Here is a 23,440-nt window from a genome sequence, read left to right on the forward strand (position 1 = left end):
GCAGAGGTGCTGCGCTGATCAAAACTTGCAACTCCTCTTGGTTCTCTTCGTTGATTTGCTCTAAAATAATCGATTCATATGATAAAGGCTCCTCGTTGGATGGCCCTTGTGAAGTAGAGCGTTTCCCATGCCTTTCTTGAGCTTTATCCGTGGCTCCCTCAGGCTCCTTCCTAATAGGCACATGGTCCTCCCTAACAGGCACAGGATCCTCCCTAACAGGCACAAGATCCTCCCTTACAGACACAGAATTCTCCCTTACAGGCACAGGATCTGGATCCTCCATGCCTTGCTCATTTTCCTTTAATATTGGTTCCTCCATAAATGCCTCAGGGTCCACCTTGGCCTGCTCATGCCCCTCGTCAGCCTACCCATTTGTGTCATTTCTCTAGACCCTGGCCTGCTCATGCCCCTCATCGTTATCATCCCTTACTGGCTCCGGATCCTCCATGCCTTGCTCATTTTGGGGAGTTTGCGTAGTAGACAATCTTATCTTCAATGTCAAATAACAACATACTCCAATGATCACTACACCAAAACCATCAAAGATGAGGAGAAAGATCCTAAATCCAACATGGTTTTGACAAGGCAAGAAGAAACTCACGATTGATTGTATGCAGTGACAAGAAAGCGCGCTAGATCAAAATTGACTCTGCTAAACCAGCCCACCAGAGCCAAAAAGGAAACTCCGCTGTTCTGCAGCATATATGGTATCAGCGGATCTATTACATATATTTTGTTTTGAACCTCAGGGGATAGAAGCGAGATAGCATGCCTAACATGAATCAATGACAAATATTAGACTTAAGATATTTCAGCGGGCTGTCACTGCCACAAACCCATGAGTCAATACCGAGCGACTGGGGCAACTATCAAATTCCATAAGCCATTGATTTGCTTGGTATTGACCCATGTCTTAGCGGCAGTGAGCCATCTAATGAACCAAGCGTGACTTATAAAGAAAAACTTGAGACGTAACACAACAACATTGACGAATGCCGTGAAGACATGGGTCAATACCGAGCGAGTGGTATCACTATCCAATTCCATAAGCCATTGACTCGCTTGGTATTGACCCATGTCTTGGTAGTGAGCCATTTAATGAACCAACCGTGACTTATAAAGAGCTTGAGAAGTACCACAAAGCAATGTTGATGACCCTATCCGTTGTGTTGGAGTTGGTGAAACTGCACATGCACAGGAAGTCTTGTTGATCAAGGTTGAAAATGTAGGACTCCTCTGACCTTCCAGGCAGCAGTATCTGTGCATGCAGAGGTGCTGCGTTGATTAGAACTTGCAACTCCTCTTCGTTCTCTTCATTGATTTGCTGTAAAATAATCGACTCATCTGATAAAGACTCCTCGTTGGATGGCCCTTGTGAAGTAGAGCCTTTCCCTTGCCTTTCTTGAGCTTTATCCGTGGCTCCCTCAGGCTCCTCCCTAACAGGCACAAGGTCCTTCCTAACAAGCACAAGATCCTCCCTTATAGGCACAGGATCCAGATCCTCCATGCCTTGCTCATTTTCCTTCAATATTGGTTCCTCCATAAATGCCTCAGCGTCCACCCTTGCCTACTCATGCCCCTCATTGGCCTGCTCATGCCCCTCATCGTTATCCTCCCTTAATGGCTCCGGATCCTCCATGCCTTGCTCATTTTGAGGTCTAGCTGGCTCCTCCATAACTGTCTCTGTTTCTTCCATGACTGCCTCGGGGTCCAGCCTGGCTTGCTCATGCCCCTTTGTGGCTGGCTCAGTCTGCCTATCTGTGTTGTTTCTAGCCCTAGAAGGCTCTGTCTGTCGTTCACGAGGATGGAGAGGGGGGATGTTAAGAATATCCATTGTTCTCATATCTCGGATAGGTACTGGCTGAAGCAGCCCATCGTAGCGAAGCGCAGCCTCCGAAGAGTGTCAAAATCCCGTGGCATTTTAGTAACGCAGTGTGCATGGGCAGCCAGTATAAATCCATCGCTGAAGAATTCAACGAGGTAGTCTTCTACAATTTCTTGCAGGCAGAGAAGTGCACTGCTGGCCCATTGCATGCCGACTCTCCACTGCTTGCAAATCTCTCACACTACTTGCTGGAAAGGAAGACGTGGAATAGCCGGTTGCACGTGTTGTTCGATCCTTCACAGCCCTTGCAGTACACCTCTATGCACCTCATATCGGCGTCTTCTTGCTTGAGCATTCAAAGAGTCACATGTTGCCCTTCTAGGCGTGCCTTTTGCACGAGGCATCTCTACAAATAGCATAACAGAAAACGACATGTCATTTGTCAACACAAGGGACTTAAGATTTCAGAAAAGGTCAGTACCAAGCGAACAGGTGCATCGATTAGAGTTTGCCTTCCATTATTTGCTTGGTACTGACCTCAGAAAAGTGTAATAGCAAACATCATTTATATTTTTTGAGGTCAGTACCAAGCGAACAAGTGCATCAAACATAGTTTGCCTTCCCTTATTCGCTTGGTACTGACCTCAGAAAAGTGTAATAGCAAACATCATTTATATTTTCTGAGGTCAGTACCAAGCGAAAAAGTGCATCGAACAGAGTTTGCCTTCCCTTATTTGCTTGGTGCTAACCTCAGAAAAGTGTAATAGCAAACATCATTTATATTTTTTGAGGTCAGTACCAAGCGAACAGGTGCGTCGAATAGAGTTTGCCTTCCGTTATTCGCTTGGTACTGACCTTAGAAAAGTGTAATAGCAAACATCATTTATATTTTTTGAGGTCAGTACCAAGCGAATAGGTGCATTGAACAGAGTTTGCCTTCCCTTATTCGCTTGGTAGTGACCTCAGAAAAGTGTAATAGCAAACATCATTTATATTTTCTGAGGTCAGTACCAAGCGAACATGTGCAACAAAATACCAATGTGAAGTAGTCGAACGAGATCTCCAATGAACGCAAGATGAGCTCACCTAACTGTCATGTCGTGCCCTCCCATCACCTCCCCTAATCTAGGGGGGGTGGTACCACTGCTTCTCCCTCCCACGTCTACCTCTCATGAAAACGCATGGTGGTACTCCAACCCACCACCTCACAGACCACTCATCAGCCAGAACCTAGGCCCTGCTTTTCAGGCATGTCCGTCTAGTCTATTTAACCAGCAGCTTTTTTAGAACCTCCCTCAAGGTTTCGCAGAGCAACTACAGGAAGCTTGGAAAAGTGGTGATGCCTTTTCAAGGGACACTCTTGCAGCGCAAGCAGGACCGCATCCGACGGGCCCTCCTCATGAGGTCCCCCCTTGGTCCTCCCCCGATGGTACCCTTAGCGTTCTCCATCGACACAACCCGGGAGTGGATGCTATCAACACGAGAGTCAATCCTCGAGGTAAGCTGTTGGTAATTCTGCCTGCCTCAAGTGCAGAAGAGCAGTGGAAGATATCCCACACCTTTTCCTCAACTACCAAACCAACACCCCCATCCTTTCCCCCTTAGTACCAACCTTTGGCCACCAATTTGGGTGGAATTAGCTACTCTTAGGGGACTCACCTGGCCTCCTCTCTGACTTTTGAAATAGATTTAGGGAATAATTCTTATGAATTATTTGGAAGCTCATAAATTCTTTCCTTTTTGTTCCCAATTTTCAAGCTCCTAGTTTGAAGATCTTATTTGCTGGATGCTCTGTGCAAGATGCTAACCTCAAGCTGGAACAAATGAGGATCTACAGGCACAGAGTCTCAATCCTCAAAGACTCTCTGGATGCAACAAGGGCTAAAGACCTGCAGGGATTGCTCGCCGAGAATGGCTCTCTAGATGTTATCTATAATTGGGTATAGGAGATGAAGGATGAAGTGCTTGAGCTGGCTAGTCAATATGAGGAAGCCCTGAACTTTGTCAACAAGCTTCAGGAAGAGATAGACTGGCTTTGAAGAAAAAGGATTAACTTCTAACTGTTTATTGCCAGTTGTATTCCCCGGAAATTAGTAGACCACTTTTTGCAAAGTCTGAAACTTGGCCTTTGGGCCTGTCCCTAGTGTTTTTTAACTCTCATCCCCCTCCATGGGTGTTAAGTTGTAATTTTGCTTCTCCCTTATAAATTCAAAACGTGTATTTGGTATTAAAAAAAAGGCGCAACAAACAGGGTTTACCTTCCCTTATTTGCTTAGTACTGACCTCAAAAAAGTGTAATAGCAAACATCATTTATATTTTCGAGGTTAGTGTCAGGACAAGGGTCCTGTACCCTAAGAACTAGGATGGTCATGGACTACGGCCAAGGGTCGGGCTAGACAGTGTGGATAGGGGATCCGTCTAGGGGAGTGCAATTTTTTAAAAAGCTTTTCATTTAGAGCTTTCTCATATAGTTTAGGTCTTTTTAGGTTGCATGCTCAAAATAGAGTATTGCATTTAAGGAAATAACTGAAACATGATATATATTCTCCAATCGTTTCAGTACAATAGCATTGAAGTGTCAAAACAAAAGTAAACTACAACCTAATATTCCATGCATATCACTTTTGCAAAGTCATACATAAGGCCTGCATAAAAAATGTATTCTTTGAACCTGCCATAGTTAAATACTCAAACCACACTTGTACAGCCTACAAACAATACAAGTGTTTCAAAGAAAAATCCACTAAAAGCCTTAAAATTAAGGTTTTTTATTGTCACATTAGACAAGGTAATAAGCATGTGATTGAAGATCGAGCTATTACAAGTGCAAAAAAATACATCCCTCACAAAGTGTACACATCACATATCAAAATGTAAAAACACTTGCACAAGCTTCTATTATACATGAAAATTGTGCAAGCTATTGGAAGCTCCTTCTTCTCCTCCTTGAAAATCTGGGTGTGTGCAATAGGGCTTTATAGCCACAAGCACATCATATACATCTTGAGTTGAGATCTTAAACTGGGCATGATGATTAGGTGCCAAATTTATCTCTTATAGGAAACAAACATCCATATGTGATGCTATGACAAAGATTCTACATGCCTCCTTAGAGACAACGGATATCCATTTTTTTATATGCTTACCCGAGGTTTTTACTATCTCTCCTTCCTTGAAAACCTTTGGACAAGGAACTCCAATCACAAATCTACCCCAAGAAAATCGACATGCTCCTCCTTTAATACATATGTCCCACTCTCTATCAACCAAGGTGTTGGCGTTTCTGGTGGTGCCAATCCTTGTTTGGTCACAAATTTAGTGTGTGGCACATCATGGACACAAAACCACAACCACTAGTTTTGCCTCTGATCTTTGTAAGTTCTATCTCCCCAAAAGCATGGGGCCACAAGTCTTGGAGACCTACTTTGCATGATAGTCTCTCATCTTCTCCCCTCAACCACACCAAAGCACCTACGAGATACATTTTGAGACATCCATCTTATTTCCCAATGACCCCTTGGGAAATCAACCACAAAATCATCAAAACCATATCTACCCATAGTGTCTATAGTGGTCTCTCTCATGTCATTATTCTCATGGAGCTCCTCATCCATGGAATGTGCATTCACATCAATTTTTTATCCCTCTATTTCCATGCGCCTCGAATAAAATATTTTCTGGTTGTTTGAGCTCTTTTCGCTTTTTGAATTCCATCACATAGCCAAGCTTATGTAACATTGTTTCTATAGACCCTCTAGCATTCTTTCTTAGCACAATTTCTATGTCTCCTTGCAAAATAGGCCACTCATAAAATGGTGTCCTTGTCACTCCACCTCGGAGAGCACTAGCCAACATGCATGGGCTAGGAGTTTTTGCTTTTGTTTTTTATCTCTCTAAAAAAATTTGCATGTTAGGAGCAAGCCCTATGTACCTATTGATCATATAGCCATGATGTTTGTGCATTGAATGTAAGCATTAATCACATCAATGACACATGCATCATACAAAAGAAATTTTTTGTTACCGTCTTCGCCAGCAATCCAAGATGCATGAACGGTCTCTGAAAAATTTGTACTAGGAATTTGAGACTTTTGCCAAGGACTAATAGAAATATACATCCTAGAAACAAAAAAGTTTAAATTACTGAAGCACACCATAGAAAAGGTCAAAGTGAGGTTCAAAATTGTGTCATACTTCACAATGAAGGCTACCCCAATGAGATATCCTTGTTTCCCACCACTTGAACCATCTCTTGAGGGACTTGATACTCTTGATTGCAACATTCTATGACCACCATCTACTTATTATTTTGCTTGCCTTGTTGCCAAACTCGTTGTCCTAGATTTGTGCCAAGTTTCACACATGTCTATGTGGAGGTTCAAGCTATCTTTAGGTATATATTTGTTAGTATGTTTCTATAAACGTTTCTCCCAATGGAAGAGACAAGACGTTCCTATCTTCTAGTCATGATGTTATATAGACATTTATTGTAGATTGTACATGACATCCCAATTTTCTCAAGCCTCATCTTCCATGAAACTTGCAAAATCCATTGGCGGGTACTTCTTGAATCAACACATCATTAAGAGATCTTCAAAATAATACTTGTGTGTTTGTATCCTCCACTTTGGTGTCACAAATAGTGATTACCATCAATCCCCTCAAACTTTTTTTTAAAACAATTATTAAACACAATAAGTTTTTATTTGGTGACAAAATAAAGTGCTAGAAAATGTAATCATATTACCTAGGATCATAGATAGAGCATGGCATAGTTGCCCATCCCTCTATTCTATGTGTATGACCAAAATGTACCCAAGCAACACTCAAATCTCCATTTCCTCCACGTCGCATGCAATTGACAAGGTCTATACTAAACCTTTGTCCTTTAGGCACAGCTTGCCGAGGGAAATGACTCCCATGAAAGTAAGAAAAGTGACATTTTTTCTTTCGTAGCATAATGTGCTCGAGGCTTGTTGTCTTTTCTCAGGAACAACCATTATCTTGAACCTGTCAATCACAAGTTAGTAATTGAACTAACTAAAATACAACAAAGAATCTTACATTCAAATGTTGCACCTATGATTCTAAACCAGTGGAAGCATCTCTTCCAATATATTAAAGAGCTTTGACTCTCCCATATTTAGGTCACTAGAACTAACAATAGCATCAACAAGTAGTACGTTGTCTAGCGACAATCATTTGAACTCTTGTGGGTCCACTATTTCTATCCACCTTCAAAACACTTGAAACCATCTTTCTAGTAATTTGTGGGTACACTTTGCAAGAACAAGGAGTCTCTGTGACCAAAAATAATTTTTTGCAATAATGACAAGTGAATCTTAGGTTTGCCTCTTCAATGGTGTTTGAATAATATGGACAAATGAATCTATGGAAAACTAATGACCCTAAGCAATAAATAAGCCTAAAAATACAATTTATAGACATGTTAGGTTTATGTGGCTTGGTCAGAAGATGACCATCGGATTTTTGCTCTATCCCTTTGCAACCTTCTTGGATAGGGGGTCGCTCAAAGACAATGTCACCATCCTAGACTTGTGGAAGCTCAATCACCTATTTGATTTCCCTAATGTTCTAAATCATGTTTTAAGTATGGAACATATTTGGTAACCTAAAATCCATAGGAGGATGGAGTTTCTAGTGAAATCATACACATTGTCACCTCTCGAGTCTAGTTGCATGAAGGGCTTTGTTTCCTCTTAAATTGATGGATTGTTTCTCTCAAAACAATCTTCTGTAGCACATGGAATGTTGCACCAACCTTATCTTTACCTATAGCGCCAAAGTTGCTCTCTGAAATATATGAAATATGCTGCATATCAATAGAATGCTCAATGAAGAACTACGTGGATATAGAGTTCCCTCCAATGCATAGTGCTCATTCCTTTCAATAACCCACTCGACCTCCATTATTTCTAAACAAACGTATACTATTGCTTTCAAAGAAATAAATTTCTCAGTTGGATGAAGAAGGAACTGAAGATAATATCTGCTAAGCAAGAGTTTCTTCTCCACCTCCCTATTGTAGTTCTATGTTCCAAGTGTCCAATAGATGTTAAAAGGGTTTGGTTAATTTAAACTAGTTAAATCTAATTATGATAATATAGATCATAATGCTGAATCTCAATGTTCGAAAACTACTTTTAAGAAATCATTTTTCATAATATTTTGAATTTTTACGTCATAAATGACGGCGGTTACTGGAACGACTACAAGATAAAATCATGAAAAAATATAGTGGATCTTGAATATTAAAGCTAAATAACGGACATTTTTTCTCAAAGATTTTGCAACTTAAAAAGTGTTTTTTACATGAAGAAGTGAGTGGCCTCCAGCGACCACAAAATGAGAGTAGCTTGAAAATTAAAGGCAAATTTAATATGTGCATTTTTTTCCAAAATTGCTTTCTGGTTGTGTTTGTAGAGCAATACCAAGTTGATGCCAAAGCCCAGAGGTCGGTTACCATTCTGCCCTCCATTTGCTCCATCCTCCCCCTCCACTCCTCTTCCCCGCTTGCACAACCCAGGCACGTGAGTACGCAATCAGTCCACGTGGGTTGTACGTGAGCACGTAGTCCGTCCGCGCAATTATTATCCTCCGCTTGCACAATCCATGCACGTGAGCACGCAGTCCGTCCGCGCGCACGCGGACGGACTGCGTGCTCACGTGCATGGGTTGTGCAAGCGGTGAAGAGGAGATGGAGGGGGAGAATAATAATTTTTATTCAAAGTTGTCATCGACAATCAAAGCAAACAAATGATGGTTTCTTTTGTTTTTATGCTTGTTAGTCTCTACTTACTCGTCAATCAGAATGATAGCAAGCCGGCCTTCTCCCCCTCCATCTCCTCATCCTCGCCCTCACAACCCCTACGCATGAGAAAAACTGTACTGACTTGCAAAATGAATTGCTTTTATTTGATTAACAAAAGCCATGGTGGCGAATGTCCGTCCGCGCGCGCAGACGAACTGCGTGCTCCTTTGCCAACTTGGCTACAAAATCCAAGCAAAAATTTCATGTTTGTTGCCCTCTCAACTGATTTCGTGAAGTTCCAACTGGCTCAAGGCTAAGCTGGCTGCTGCCCTCACCGCATGCTACTGGTTGAACGTGATGCACATTACCTACTTGTGCTGTGATTACTGAGCTCATAGCATGAGCTCACTGATCGTCCGCGCGCAGTGGGCTCATGACTCCTCAAATGCGCATGCATGGTGCTACTATTTAGGTTTGCTGGGGTGCAGCTATATTGCGTCACAAGAGGATTTAGAAGATCGTCACGGTTTGAGTCTGCGTTTAGATGCTTCAAGAGGGAGACCCTCCTCATTACCGACAGCCACAAGTTTCTCCATGACCCACCCTCGCCTGCAGCTAGGCTACATGCAACTCATACCTCAACGTCCCAAGACGATTGAGAAGGATTGTTGCGGTTTTAGTCTGCGTGTAGATGCTTCAAGAGGGAGACCCTCCTCATTATCGGCAGCCACAAGTGGCTCCATGACCCACCCTGGCCTGCAAAGCAGCTAGGCTACACGCAAGAGGATTGAGAAGATCATTGCGGTTTGAGTCTGCGTGTAGATGATTCAAGAGGGAGACCCTCCTCATTATCGGCACAACCACAAGCTGCTCCGTGACCCACCCTCGCCTGCAGCTAGGCTACACGCAACTCCCACCTCAACGTCCCTGCGACTCTCCATCTCCACTCGGGGGAGGCTACCAACAAGCCTCTATATGGGGGGGGGGGGGGGGGGGGGGGGGGGGAGAGAGAGAGAGAGAGAGAGAGAGAGAGAGAGAGAGAGAGAGAGAGAGAGAGAGAGAGAGAGAGAGAGAGAGAGAGAGAGAGAGAGAGAGAGAGAGAGAGAGAGAGAGAGAGAGAGAGAGAGAGAGAGAGAGAGAGAGAGAGAGAGAGCACTAAAACTGAGAGAAAGTGATTAAAGAAGCTTGCCTTGTACATGACTTTGGGGGAGAATAGAGAGTTTCACTTGTTTAAATACTTCAATTAAAGGTTTTTCCACTCCTCTCCTATTTTCTATCATAAAATGTTCATCAGCTATTGGCTCATAAACTGATTTTATTCTATTCGGATTGGTCTTGGTTGGCAAGCTGGGTGATGGCTCTCTTAGCCTTATAAAAGCAAAGGGGAAAAGTTGATCCTAAATCAACAAGCAAAGAGGGCAAGTCGATCCTAAAGCAACTCGAACTTCAAACTTTTGATAACCATGCAAGCAAGAACATGCGTTTCTCTCTACTTCCAGCATGTATAATAAAAGAAACCAAAGTTAGGATAGCCCCCTTCCTCGTGCAGTATTTTGTTAGGGTTGAGAGAAGCTTCAATATTTTGTGCGTGCTCTTCGCACCTTCCCTCCTTCCCAACATCGTATCTTTACCACATGTCTACCGCCTCCCTTGCCTCTTGCTTGTAGCCTGTGACGCCTTCTCTCAACCCTGCTTGGAAATATTAAATGAGGAGGGAATCTTCTATACTAATGCTAGATTTTTTGCATGAAATCCAGCTGATACACCCTACTCGTGGAAGTAACCACGTGATATTAGTACCAATATTCCAGTGAGGTTTGTTTTGCTAGCAAAGGCACTGATTTGATCGAATATCAATAAAGCACTAATGTAGAGCACCAATCAGCCATTGCTAGAAGTGGTGGAGGGGACCCCCAAAATCATTATGTAGCTGCTTTTTCCAGCTAGTTGCCAGTCAGCATGTAAACAATGGCTTTCTTCTTACCCTTGCCCGAACCAGAATGTAGCGCACCATCTTTCTGTCTGGGCACTTGCTAGAACCTAACTCCTCCTAGACGCTACCTACAATCCTTCCATCCCTGTCCTCCACCTCTCTGTGTTAAGGACATTATGAAGGTTACTGCCAATTAGCCTATTATAGAGAGATATGCTCCTCTTCGATAATTTATATCCAGTTTAAGACTCATCAAATAGATCTTCAATGCCTATTTTGGATTGTTTTGATCTGGCATTACAAAGTTGTGTCGGTTGAATAAAGACACAAAAAATGCACTAATGTTTCTATATTTTTCCCAATAATGTGGTAGATAGTTTTTCCCAATGTCCTCCTCCGCCACTACTCTCTCTCTCTCTCTCTCTCTCTCTCACTCACTCACACACACACACACACACACACACACACACACACACACACACACACACACACACACACACACACACACACACACACACACACACACACACACACACACACACACACACACACACACACACACGCACCTTAGCTGTTTCATGAACAACATATCTAAAGTTTAAGACTCATTAGGTAGTTCTTTTTGTGTTTGTGTGTGTGTCTGTGTGTGTGTGTGTGTGTGTGTGTGTGTGTGTGAGAGAGAGAGAGAGAGAGAGAGAGAGAGAGAGAGAGAGAGAGAGAGAGAGAGAGAGAGAGAGAGAGTAGTGGCGGAGGAGGACATTGGGAAAACTATCTACCACATTATTGGGAAAAATATAGAAACATTATTGCATTTTTTGTCTCTCTCTCTCTGTCTCTCTCTCTCTCTCTCTCTCTCTCTCACACACACACACACACACACACACACACACAAACACAAAAAGAACTACCTAATGAGTCTAAAACTTTAGAAATGTTGTTCATGAAAAAACTAAGGGGTGTGTGTGTGTGTGTGTGTGAGAGAGAGAGAGAGAGAGAGAGAGAGAGAGAGAGAGAGATCCTAAGTCCATTGTACTTTACCTACAACAAGGGGGGGGGGGGGGGACGATTGGTGTAATGGTAGCCCCCCCACCCCCGTACTCCATTTGGCATGCTCCTGCACTGGCTAAGAGAGAGAGCAAAAGAAAGCAGATGCATGCAAGAGAAAATTACAGCACCGCACAATTCTAAATTATATTTTCTACCATTCAAAAATTGCAATGTCTTTCACATTTCTTAATCCTCCTACAATGCCATTTCTCCATTATGTATGCGTAGACATATGAAAAGGTAAGCTCAAGTTGTATACACTTGCAATGTACATAATGCATAGTAAAAAGTTGATCATTTCATATGATTATCAATAATATATCAGCATGCAAGGAATTCCAAACGTGGCAGGGGCTAGTACACTTTTAGAAGCTCTAGTTTTGTTCTACAAATTGGAACAAGTTCTTCTCTCCCAATACACCCATCTATGCTTGCATGTGGAGGCATGGCATTGTTCTAAAAATTGGAACAAGTGCTCCTCTTCCAGCACTCCCATCCATGCTTGCATCAGAAGGCACGGCATTATGTAAGCTATCCATGTTGGAAACCAAATTTATGAGAGACTTGAAGCTATTGAAATAAGTATTGTCCTTGGTAGTGTTGTGGTTACCATGGATGTCAAGCAAAGATTTCATTAACATGATCAAATGCATGAACACGTTAAGAATGTTGAGTGATCACATTTTGAATTACATGATCATGTTAAATTTTCGCATGACTTCCCCTTAACTTGTAGAAATTGTCCAATTTGGTAATTAACCCACTGGGAGTGTTTCATTTCTTGGTGGGCCCAATTTAGCATTCTTATAGTTTCTCGGTGGGGCCATCGGGAAAACACATACATTGATGGTGTTTAGATGGGTTGCCACATCACTACTTATTGGCTTTTTTGTGATCACATTAATTGTGATTATGTGAATGTGAATGTGAATGTGATTATGTGAATGTCCTTCTAGAATGAAAAAAATTTCTCGAATAATGCTCTATTTGAATTACATCTCTAGGAGTGTGAACGGGCAAAATATACCCAACAAGGGAAAAGCCAAAAAAATGTCAATTGGTTTTTGCCGGTGCAGCACCACTCAAATTTTAGATGTAAATTTGTAACAAAGCAAGGGTTTCTTTCTAAATGAAATTGATAGGATTGTACTATAGAAGGATATGTTGGCAAGGGCTGAAAAAGAAAGATTTGGAATCTTGTTCCAGGTGAAGATATAGAAAAGCATCTCACCAATTATAGTCATATTTTTCATTATGCTCATAGCATGTAGTCACTAAGGCCTAATGGATGAAATCTTACTAATGTCTATTGACAACACGATTCTTGCATGATTGATATGTGTCAAAGTTAGAAATTGTGAGCTAGAAAGGTTTTCCTTTGAGTGTATTGTGTAGTATAGAGAACAAGTACGTAAACAATTGGTTTTGTGGGATAGAATGGGTATACCTAATATTAAATTACTCTATGTGCTACCTATTAGTTTAGAGAATCCAAAAATTGTTCTTGTTGAATATAACTTTGCACACAACATAGCATTTAAGTATGAACTCTTAAACACATAGCTATCAAATTATGCCAAAAAGTTGAACATTTGGCAGTATTGTCATGTACCATAAGCCTTTTTGAGCACACAAATAAAAAAACTCCAAATTTATGCTGAAAGCTCTAAATTAAAAGCTAGAAAAATTATTATCCCCCGTCTAGGGCAAGGGGCTAGGAGCCCGCCTATATAAAGGGACGGAGGAGGATCTCAAGTCTAGTTTCCCTAGTTCTTACACTGGTATCAGAGCTTATGAGTCTCTCTCTCTAGGCGTGGGCACTTTAGGTTCCAACACAAGGGTCTTTAGGTGAGAACCGTGGCCTTTGTGAGGCTTTTCCAAAAATAGAATTTTTTCTTTCTAATTTGCATTGTCTTTCCCATTTTGGACACCACAATGTGGTGCACGGAATCAAGAGCGCTTGGGCTTGAAGAAAGCGCCCTGGGAAGAAGGGGGAGAATCCACGACCTCGCGGCCACTACAGGCCTGAGCAAGCTGCACCAAGCTCTTTCTCTCTCCTCGCACTGTCGACGACACTGTCTGTGTGTTTTTTCTTCAAAAAATTCACCATATTCACATTGCAAGGCCTTTTGGCCATTAGTTTTGAGCCTTGGCCATTGGTAGTGGCCTTTCCCACAAGCAAGGCGGCAATTCAAGGCAACACACGCAAGGCAGAGCAAGCACCAAGAGCACTCGGCTTTTCATCGAGTCTCAAGACGTACGGCTACGCCAGTTATTGTAGAGAATTCGAGAAACCTCCATATTTTTACAGTTACGACACTTTCAGCTGGCGTTTATACAACATAATCGTCTGTCGATTAAGTAAGCTTTCAATAATCAACCTTCTTCGCAACAGTGACACTTCGACCATCTACCCTACACGATTTTAGTCGTCTGGTGAGCCACAGGCAATTGTGCGAAGTTCATTTTTTACGCCGTTTGTGCAAATTCTTCTTTTTTCGACGGTCAAGTGCTACGACGCACAAAGGGGAGTTACCTATACTGGGCAAGTGCTACCAAAATCAGGTATTTTTCTCTGAGTACTTCTTTCACTGCACTGTGTAGCCATGGATTCTGATATCAACATGACATTCGATTTTGAGCAAAGTACTCCCGATCCTGCCACTGACGGCTCGCAGCCGGATCCTCTCAAGGAGAGTACCCGCGACGCTACGGCAGGAGAAGATACTTATGAATTGCTCGATATTCAAGAATTTCATGCACTTCAGACACGCATGACAATCATGGATGAAAATTTTAAGGCTTTAAATGAAAATGTTACTAAACTTTCCGCATTAGTCATTCAATTAATGCAACAGCAGACTAAAATGAAACACTGCATACTCTCACTGCCAAAGAGGTAGATGACTTGTTAAAGAATTTTCAACCACTAGTTTTCAAGTGCGAAGATCGGGACCGCAATAAGGATGCAGTGAACATCTTTCTCAGTAAATGGGATGAAATTCACGCCTTATGACGTACTTCGGATGCAGTAAGAGGTCTGCAAACAAGCTTAACTCTGGAAGGCAAGGCCTACAAATGGTGGATGTCTCTCAAGGAGAAGAACATCATACCAAAGAGTTGGGCAGCCTTTGAATCAATGTTTAGCATGGAATTTTTGCCTACAAACGAGGCCGATCGGAATTGGACCTCTTGGGACACGTGTTCCATGCGCCAATATCCATCACTCCTTGAATATATCTCTCACTATCGGGACGTCATCCTCAAGTTGGAAGGCTTGGATACCTTTCAACAAGTACGAGGGTTCATACGAGGTCTGACTCCAGAACTTAAGAAGTATGTCAAGTCCCAAGACCCTAAAACACTTGAGGAAGCCATAGTGAAAGCACATATTCATGATGACCCTGATGATAAGAAAACACATAATAGTAACGTGCCTGCTAGTATACATAGTAATACACGCACTCAGTACGGACACAATAAACGAAAATTTATAGTTGCTAATTCAGATGCATCTAAAAAACCCATGGGGTCCAAGGGTCCTCTCTCCTGAGGATTTTGATAAAGCTAAGAAAGAGAAGCTATGTTTTCAATGCTTAGGAAGAGGCCATGGAAAAAAGGATTGTCCTAAGGGGAAATCTGCTCCTCAGGGGAAGGAGAAAGCAGTGCACACGGTGCAACTATTGCCTCTCGAGTCTTCCTCAAAATTCTCCACAGTGGAAGTAACACACACTGAGGTGGTGCATGAATGCTGTCTCACAGCTTCCATGTGGCAACAAACCTTTGGACCACATGAGTTAGTACGTATTCACGGATATCTGCAAGGGCACAAGGTGTGCATCTTGGTAGATGACGGTGCTACGCACAATTTCATCAATTATGGATTGGTGAAAAAGCTCAAACTGCCTCAAACTCCGAGTACCCACCACTACAAGGTAGCAATGATGAATGGACATGATAGTGAAATATGGGATACTCAAATATGCCGAGCTGTTCCATTGTAAGTACAAGGGTACTCTACTTGTTTGGATTTTAAGTTATGAACATGGAAAGGGCTGATGTGGTTCTTGGTAGGGAGTGGTTGCATAGCCTAGGATCATCATTGAAGTGTAGCTATGAGCACAACAGTTTGATGTTTGATTCCCATGGTACACATGTGTTGTTGTTAGAAGAAAAGGATATACCTTCATCACCACTGATTTGTACTACCGAGCTTATGCAGCTCATTTCTGATAATGAAATAGAACAGGTTTTCTTGTGTTACTCACTGTCTCATTTTCTTTCTAACATTGAGTCTATTGAACATTCCTCAACGCCGCATGCTTCTCTCTCCTCTAGTCCACCAATGGCTAATTCTACACAAGCAAACGTTGCTAATTAATTACAAAAATTATTAAAGGAATTTCAAGATGTCTTTCGTAATGATTTGCCATCAGGTTTACCGCCGACACGCTCAGTACAACATGGTATTGACGTGACTACAGGCTGTAAACCTGTTAGTAAACCACCTTACCGTATGAGTTACTCAGAGGCTGCTGAGGTGGAATGTCAGCTTGCTAACTACCTTAGCAGAGGGTTTATACAACCCAGTTCTTCACCATGGGCTTCGCCTATCCTTTTGGTGAAGAAAAAAGACGGCAATATGCGCATGTGCGTAGACTACCGGGGTTTAAATGTGGTTACAGTTAAGAACAAATACCCATTGCCAAGGGTAGCTGAGTTATTTGATAAGCTAACACATGCTCGAATTTTTACGAAAATCAACTTGCGGTCAGGATATCACCAAGTCCGTATTCGGCTTGCTGATATACCTAAGACTGCATTCCGAACACGGTTTGCACATTACGAGGATGCCCTTTGGGTTAACCAATGCGCCGCGACATTCATGACACTTATGGATGGTGTCTTGAAGCCGTTGTCAGGAGTTTTTTGGAGCAAGGGATTGCGCATATGTACATATACATGCATGGTGCATCAAATAAAGAATTTCCCATTTTCCAGAGCCAGGTGGTTACGTGGGGCCCACATGTGTATAGGTAGGACAGCATGTACATAGTGCATCGATTTTCACTATCACAAGTACCAGTATGTTTTTTCTACAATAATGAGGAGTTTATAGCGCGTAAAACGTCTCGAGGAAGCTATCCGCAGGCCGACGACATGAGGTAAGCAGGTGCCAGATGGCATCTAGTGGCGTCAGGAGGGCGAACGGGGTCAATATTTGCACGTGGATGAATACGGACACAAAGTGGTGTTTTCTTGTGAGAGTTATGCAGAAAGGTCATCATTAGGACCACTTTTTGGGGCCACTTCACGTGGTTGCGAGACGCATTATTGAAAAGAAATGAGTGCCAGGTGTGCGCATGGATGCAGCAAGGTGACAACTATGCACTGCGAGGTCAGTTTTTGGCCTGTTCGGGGTCCGTTTGAGGTCATCTAAAGGGCCAAGGGTACCCAACTAGTAAAGCTAAGTGTGGGAACTGAAAAAACAGAGAGAAGGCTAGAAAAAACATGGAGAAGAGAGGAGGAACAGCCGCAACTGTGTTTTTGGGGTTTTTGGAGCCTGTTTTGGCCGTAAACTGCTCATCCGATGTCGGATTTGAGCACTTTGACATTGTAGACTCGGGTTTTGGGCCGTTCCGGACGCGATGGCGCTGTCCATTTTGCCAAATTCCTACCTCTTTTTGTGTTTTTTTGGCTGTGTAAGTTTCTCCTATGAGCGAAGTTTCTGCTCCAGTTTGTGATTGTATCTGGCTTATTTTACCCATACTGTGTGAGCTATTTGCCCCATTGGTGTTGGACCAAGCTCATTTGTATCTAAACATCAGAAGTTCTCGTCTTTTGAGCCGAGTTTTGTGTGTGTGTGTGTGTGTGTGTGTGTGTGTGTGTGTGTGTGTGTGTGTGGAGTGGAAAAGTGGATAGTCTCTCTCCTCTGGCTCCATCAGTGTGTTCCCTGTCTCGGCCAGGTGTGTTGTGTAAGCCGAGTGGTGCCCCATAGTGTGTGTGTGTATCTTCAAAAGAGTGTGTGTCGGGTCGTTATAGAGACACTGTGTGTGTTTTCATCCCGCTCACATTCTTTTGGCGCCCCCACGGAGGATCTTCTTCGAGTACCTTCTGCTTCGAGCTTCAACCTTCGAGATTCGGGATTACAGGTTACAGGGAATGGTACAGGTACAGGTACATGTACAGGTACAAGTGATTCACACAGGTACAGGTAGCTGGAGTATAGTGATATACTAGCAGTGATGTCAGTTGCAGTTGTTGTGGGTATGCATCACTTGGCGCCTATTTGAGCGCATTGTCTGCTGGATTGTACGTTACTTGTGGAAACTGCCATTGTACGCATTTGTGGAGCCATACTTGGTTGTATTTGGCAGTCCCAGCCATTTCTAAGACTTGGTCTGGAAGATAGTCATTTCTGAGACTTGACTATACGCGATTTGCATTAGCCTTCGTGTGAGGGTCGATAGCGTGAGGTTTTTATTGAGCTGGGGGATTCTCAAATGTAGAGATCCTTTCGGTGATACAGGTAGCTGGAGCACCCTTTTTGTGACCTCGCCATAGGCTATGTACTAGTGAGTCCTACTTGATGCTCGGGTTCTATTGTTGACAATTTATGCATACATATACAGTCTATATTTTGGGTTCCTATTGCTCTATTTCTGGGGAAACTCTGTCGAAATTTTCCCAAGTTATGATGGCTCATTTTTTGGTCTTTTGAGCCATTTATGCTGTTATGCTACTGAAATTTTGGCAAAATCAGAGGTTAAGTCAGGTGTGTCTTCTTAAGAGCTTCATGGTTGGCTTTAATGGATGATCAAAATGGCCCTCAATTCACTCCATTTCATTTAACTCAAAGAATCCAAATAAATGTTCATGTGTCTAGGAAGATTTTTTTCCAGCAGCGCATAGTCTTTATGTTCGGGCCAAGAAGATTACAAGAGATCTTGGAATGTCCTTTGCCTGTTGTAATTCCGATGATCAACTATGAAAACTCATTTGATGTGCATGTCTTTGTCCTTATCTAAAGTTGAGCTCCATTGAAGTTTCTGGGGATTGGGTAGTCAAAAGTTTTGGGTTCTTGCACGTGTGTTCAAAGGGGTTCTCAAAGCATTGTAACTTGGGTAGCCATGGCTTTCTCTTATCCGGAGTTTCATGGAAGAAGTGATGAAGATGTGGAAGATTTTTTGGAAAAGATGGAGGTTGCCTGCATTAGCAATCAGATTCATGACCCTGCGCAGATGTTACGTCTTCTCCAAATTTGTTTGAAGAGTGATGCACGAGTCTTGTCCAAAACATTTGAAGAGGAGTTGCGTGCAGTGGATCCACCTGTAAGATTGAGTTGGAACAATCTAAGGCATGGGTTGGAAGAGGAGTTTGTGAAGATAGAAGATCCTAACAAAGTGTGGCAAGAAGTACAAGGTTTGGTGCAAAAGGAAGGTGAGCCAGCAGATGCGTACATACGTAAGTTCTCATTGGCATGGGAGCGGATGTGCAAGGCCTTAGCACCACAAGTACCCCCGTCTGACATGATGAAGAAGGATAGGTTCTTGGCTAGTCTTTGGGAGAATATACGTTGGAGAGTGGAGCTAAAGAAGCCTAGGACATATGAAGATGCACTAGAGGTAGCAAGGAACAAAGAGTGGAAGTTGAGGAAAATGAGCCAGTTAGGGGTGGAGTCTTTGCCCATGAGGTCTGAATTTCAGCCTATAGAGTCTTTACAAGGTCGCATGTCAGGGGTTCATCATGAACCAGTGGTTCCTGTTACTACTCAGGTTATGCTAGCAGTGGTCACTACAGCAGTGCAAGATGATGGGCTAAGGCAAGACATGAGGCAAGTGGTAGATTTGATGAAGAATCTCAGCCTAAACATGCTAGGTCAAGTGGGAAATAATCGAGGTCGAGGGAGGTTTGCAAATCAGCCAGGAGGTGAAGAAAGGCCTAGGAATGGTGTTGGACAAAGCAATGGTAGGTTTTGGAGGCGGACGCCCACATGTTATAATTGTGGAGAGTTGGGTCACATCAGCCCGCAATGTGATAAGCCACCAAGGATAGGGGGAGACATGTATCCATTGCCAAGACAGGTGCTAACTAGGTCAAATGATTATGGCATTGAAATTAAGGGAGACGAAGGAACCAGTGGACTGACCCAGGAGGAAAAGGGAAAGACAAAAGTGCTAAGTGTAGTCACCTTGGAGAAGGCATCAAAGCTAGAGGATACATTAGTGATGCCTATTGGGAAGAGGACCACAGAGGATAAAGAAGGAAGAAGTACCCCAGGTCCTAGTAAGAAGAAAGGAAAGAGCCATGAAGGCGAGGATGTCAAGGCCAAGAGGAAAAGGAGAGCTCGTCGAAAGTTTCATGTTTTAGATTTTCCACTAGGGGATGGGCAATTAAGCTATGACTTGAAGGAGGATCTGACGAGCAGGAAGGCAGATGTTACTTTTGGGCAGCTTATAGAGATGGTGCCTAAGATAAAGCGACAATGGAAGAGGATGGTTAACCCAATGGAGAAAGAGCCAGAGAGAGGTTCAGTAAAGGTGTTGGCAATGGATGAGCTACCAGACATTTGTCCAATAGTAGATGTGTGGCATAAAAGGAAAAATTTGGGACAAGGTTATGTGGATGGCGGAGCCCAAATAATCGTCATAACACATTCATGCGTTGAGAAGATGGGTCTCACAGTGGCTGGGGTGTCAGGTTTTCGGATCAAATTGGCAAATCATCAAAAAGTAAAATGCTTGGGTGTTGTAAAGAGCTTAGAAGTGGAGGCATATGATGCAAAGGCAGTGGTCGATTTTCATTTGATGCCAACAGGGTTGGGAGCATATCCTATTATACTGGGCAGACCATGGTTACGTGCAGTGGGAGCTGTTCAAGATTGGCAACATGGTACGATTAGCCTCTATGGAAAGACAGGTACCAAGAATCTTTATAATATGGACACAAGGAAACGATTAGAGGAGCTTTATGAAGATGAGGATGAGTCTAGTGATGAAGAATCTTCCACGGTGATAAATGAGGACAGTGATAGCACTACCCGCAGTGATGAGGATGGTGATGTTGCATTTCTTTTGATGGACAAAGAAATCCAGGAGTTTGGTTTAGTTGCATTTGCGAATGAGGTTGAAGATGAAAGTGAAGGGCCTTATGAAGTGATTGAAGGGCTGATGCAAACCAAGGTTGAGTTGTCAAAGAAGCAGGAATTGATGACACAAATGATCAGTGGAGACCTCTCAGCTATGGAGAAGGATATATATTTGCACATGCTGGCTAGTTTTCCTGATTTGTTCATTACTTCATATGAAGAGATCAGAGGGTTCAAGGGCGAAGAGATGCATATAGAGCTGTAAGAAGGTGCTAAGCCAGTGCGGCAAAGGCTAAGAAGGATGGGTCAAGAGCAAATGGAAGCCTTGTGGGTAGAGGTGGACAAGTTATTGAAGGCAGGGTTCATAGTTCCAGTGGAGACCACAGAATGGGTGAGTCCAGTTGTAGTCAGTCCAAAGAAGGATGGGAAGTGGAGAATTTTTGTGGATTTTAAACCCTTAAACGCAGCCACTAAGAAGAACCCATATCCTCTTCCATTCATCGATCAAATCTTGGATTCAGTGGCAGGTTATGAGAGGTACAGTGTGTGTGATGGTTCTTCAGGCTATTTTCAATTGAAGATTGCTCTTAAAGACCGCACAAAGACAACTTTTATTACGCCATGGGGCTGCTATTGCTACACAGTATTGCCATTTGGGTTGTCAAATGGACCTTCCTTCTATCAAGAGAGAGCAAATTGGGTGTTGGAACCATTCATTGGTAATTGTGTTAAAGCTTTTATGGATGACTTTTGTGTCTATAGCAGTAGGGCTGAACACCATGAGAAGCTGCAGATGGTATTGGCTCGATATGATGAATGTGGAGGACAACTAAATCCAAAGAAATGTCATCTAGCACAGCCAAGGGTGAAGTTATTGGGCCATATGGTGTCAGAAAATGGCATTGAGGCTGATCCAGATAAGGTTAAGTCTATTATTCTTCTTCCATCACCTACGAGTACGAAGCAATTGGCAACCTTTATACAAAAAGTGAAGTACATGGCAAGGTTTATTCCATTGTCTTCTCAGACTCTTTATCCATTACAACAAGTGGCAAAGCATGATCCATTGCAATGGGATGACAAGTGTGAAGAAGTGTTTCAAGAGGTGAAAGAGGTGTTAGGGGGTTTGTCAGCCATGCAGGCTCTTGATTGGGAGAAAGTTTTTAATGTAAATCCCTCAGTAGGGGATGATGCCATTGGAGCCATGCTATTGCAAAAGGGGAAGGGCAGCCATTATATGAGTCTAGTGTATTGTGCAAGCCGAGTGAAGTTGGTAGCGGAGAGAAAGTTCTCGGAAGTAGAGCTAGTGATGGCCAGTGTAATATTTGCTTGTCGACGATTTCGTCATTACTTGCTACCACGGCCTTTTGTTTTCTTGACGAGTTATGCCTTTTTGCCATAGTTAATTAATGGTACTAACATGTCAAATGTGGTGAAGAAATGGGTAATTGAGTTGCAATAGTTTGAGTTCTCTTTTCTAGTGGAAGATAGTACAAGGGCTACCCTAGCTGATTTGTTGACCTACAAGGAGAATCCCCTTATTGTTAAGGAAGAGGTGGTGAGAAAGGTAGTTGAAGAAGTGCCACAGATCAGCAATGCACATGTGTTGTTCTTTGATGGTTCATACAGAAAGAGCCATGATGCAGCTTCAGGGGGTATAGCACTTTATGATTCAGAGGGGAAGCTAGTATGCAAGAGAGGGTTCAAATTAGATGCACATAGTAACAATGAGGCTGAATATGCTACATTGGAAGCCGGATTACACATTTGTTTGAAGCATGGGGTTCGAAGGTTGAGCATAAAAGGTGATGCCTTGTTAGTGGTGAAGCAAGTGCTGGGTGTGTGGAAGAGCAAGAACACCTCATTGAAGGAAATGTGCTTCAGAATTAAAGGCCTGTTAAAAAAGTTCGAAGCATGGAGCATCAGACACATTGAACGTGCTCTAAATGGAGAGGCACATGAAGCAGCTCAAGGCATGATTGGGGAGCTATTTGTGTTGAGGACCAATTTACCTCTTTATCATGGCCGGGAAAGTTTGGCTCAAGAAGAGGAGTTTTTGCTAACAGGAATCATTCCAAAGGAGATTCAGAAGTCTAAGAAGTATGGCTTTGTGCGTAGAGCATACAGGTACAAATTGATTGGTGATGTCTTATACATGAAAGGGGCTGATCTCGTGTTGAGACGTGTACCTTGGCGGGAGGAGCTTTACAGAGTGCTGGAAGAGAATCATGAAGGCGCATGTGGTGGCCATTTTTCTCTAAAGATCACCTTGCATAAGATCTTGCAAGAAGGGTATGTATGGCCTAGTCTGCACAAGGATGTTCACCATTGGTGTAGGTCTTGCAATAGGTGTCAAGCATTTGGGAAGAGAGTGTTGAAGCCAGAGCTACGAAAAACCATTATGGCGTTTGATGTGTTTGAAAAGTGGGGGATTGATGCAATAGGCCCGTTACCTATCACAAGCAGGGGCAAAAGCTATCTTGACGGCAGTGGACTATCTCTCTAGATGGGTAGAGGCTATAGCAGTAAAACAGATCACTGCAAAGGATGTGGCAAAATTTGTGTATGATGAAATATGTTGCAAGTTTGGGGTGCCATTAGAGCTACTTTCAGATAAGGGGCCAGGATTTAGAGCTAAACTGCTAGACTTCTTATGCACAAAGATGAAGATTAGGCACCAGCATACCACTCCTTATTACCCGTAGTGTAATGGCTTAAATGAAAGATTCAATGGTGAGTTGGTACAAATTCTTTCTAAAGTGACAGAGCACCAA

This window comes from Adiantum capillus-veneris, chromosome 28 (genome assembly GCF_014529385.1).
Source record: "Adiantum capillus-veneris isolate H3 chromosome 28, ASM1452938v2, whole genome shotgun sequence".
Lineage (NCBI taxonomy): Eukaryota > Viridiplantae > Streptophyta > Polypodiopsida > Polypodiales > Pteridaceae > Adiantum > Adiantum capillus-veneris.